Consider the following 2,302-nt stretch of genomic DNA (forward strand, 5'->3'; position numbering starts at 1 on the left):
TCTGAAAATCATGTATTATCTTCTTATTGTTGATGATATTTGATTAGAATAATCTGAAAATTATATTAATCCATGAAAAATGCAAAAGTCACTATTTGGCCGAATAGGCCAGAAAATCGGAGGTCAGCATGTTGACGGACTCCGATTGACCTGAAACTTGGCAGTCCATGCGAAATGGCCCAGTGAGCAATACACATCATCTTTGGTCATGACGTAAGCCGTTTTTGGACTTTCGGGGTCGTTTAGATGGTGTTTTGGGCATTTCTTTTTAATTTTCTGGAAATTTTTCAAAAACATTTTTGAGTTGTTTTTAATCCAGTGGTGGTAGGGATCGTTTCCTATGGACTCCGGGGTTAAATTCTAGTGATATAATATTTTTACACGTTGGCGTAGGTCTTCTTCCATATCGGATAAACTCATTATGGATAATCACTAGGTTATACTAGTTGTTGATTACTTGTATTTACTCTCCATCTGAGTATGCATGTTGGTTCAATGGGACTAATATATGTTAAATGTTGATATTCACTTGACTTAAATTAACAGTTTACTCTCCATCTGAGTATGACCTGTTTAAATTCATGGAGTGAATAATCTGTCATTATACATGTATATTGCAAGAATAGCTCTTTTCCCATAGAAATCTGCTGTTCAAGGTGCATAGATTATATATATGTAGTGTGTTTTGAATTTTAATATTCAAATAATACATGACTGATTTTGATCTATTTAATTAATTGTCTCCCAAATTAACAATGACTGCTTTTAATCCCCTTACTGCTATTCTTACTCAAAACAAACTCGAGAGTCCGAATTATGTTGATTGGAAATGAAACTTGGACATTGTCCCAATTGCTGAAGAGTACAAATTTGTGCTCTATGAGGTGTGTCCAAAAAAACCTGGAGATGATGCCACGGATGATGAACAAAAGGCTTACCAGAAATGGGTCAAGGCTGATGAGATGGCGCGGTGTTACATTCTGGCATCCATGTCAAATGTTCTGCAACATCAGCATCAGTTGATGGAGTCTTCTTATGATATTCTGGAAAATCTCAAAGAAATGTTTGGAGATCAGAATCGTGCGGCTAAGCAGACTGCCATGAAAGCTCTTCTGAATACCAAAATAGTTGAAGGTTCATCAGTTAGGGACCATGTTCTGAAGATGATGAGTCTTCTAAATGAACTGGAGGTCCTTGGAGCTAACATTGATAAGGATACGTAGGTTGAAATGATCCTGCAGACTCTGCCTGGCAGTTTTCAGCAGTTTCGCCTGAATTATAATATGAACAAAATGGACTTGTCACTTGCGAAATTGCCGAATGAGATGCAGTCGACAGAGACTATTATCAAGCAACAAGCTCCTCCTGTGGTATTGAATTTTGAGGCAGGTACTTCTTCTAAGTCGAGAGGCGGGCAGTAGAAGAAAAAGGCTCAAAAACCCTCTGTTGGTGGCGCAACTGCTGGTGTGAAAAAGGCTAAGGGCAAGTGTTATCATTGCAAGCAGCCTGGGCATCATAAGAAGCAGTGTCCAACTTATCTGGCCAAGCTGAAAAATAAACCAAGTGATTTACATCTACTTGTTGTTGAAATTCTTTTAGCGGCTGTTTCTACCATATCATGGTATGTAGATTCGGGAGCCACTAATCATGTCTGCACTTATTTGCAGGGGTTTCAGGTAACGCGGAGGCTAAGTAGAGGTGAAATCAATGTTTATCAAGCAGATGGTTCGGCAACCCCAGCTTTAGCATTAGGAAATATTAGTATTTCGTTTGGTAGTGGTAGAGTTTTAGCTTTAAAGGACACATTATATGTATCTTCCGTTAGAAGGAATTTAATTTCGGTTTCTAGCGCTATGAGAGATGGTTATGATATTAATTTTCATGACATTGATAAATGTGTTATTACTCATGATAAACGTTATCTATCTTCGGCTACATTGATTAATGGTCTTTTTATTGTTGACTATATTCCTAAACCATTACAACCTAAAGAACTGAATTATGTTGATTTACCAAATAAGAGAAAACATTCTTCTAAATTGAGTGAAACATATTTATGGCACTTGCGTTTGGGTCATATAAATCTAAACAGAATTTCAAGGTTGGTCAAGGATAGACCTTTAAGTTCATTGAAAGTGGAGGCACTACCAACTTTTATTTTTTTTATTTTTAGCAAATATACTACTAGGTTATTACCCTAGTAGCTATTATATATAATAAATCCCCAACTAGGTAAAAAATTACAAAATGTTTAAATAACCTACCAACAAAGCAAAGTAGAAGTAACGTAATAAATGATGGA

General features: G+C 36.4%; 1 long non-coding RNA gene across 1 annotated transcript; it reads left to right on the forward strand.

Annotated features, from left to right (window-relative positions):
• The first annotated feature begins 738 nt into the window (after window positions 1-738).
• Window positions 739-1,935, forward strand: LOC138895004 (uncharacterized). The gene is made up of 2 exons (XR_011409194.1): window positions 739-1,563; window positions 1,668-1,935. It is a non-coding gene; the product is annotated as an uncharacterized lncRNA (long non-coding RNA).
• The last annotated feature ends 367 nt before the right edge of the window (window positions 1,936-2,302 follow it).

The sequence above is a fragment of the Nicotiana tomentosiformis genome, chromosome 6 (genome assembly GCF_000390325.3).
Source record: "Nicotiana tomentosiformis chromosome 6, ASM39032v3, whole genome shotgun sequence".
Lineage (NCBI taxonomy): Eukaryota > Viridiplantae > Streptophyta > Magnoliopsida > Solanales > Solanaceae > Nicotiana > Nicotiana tomentosiformis.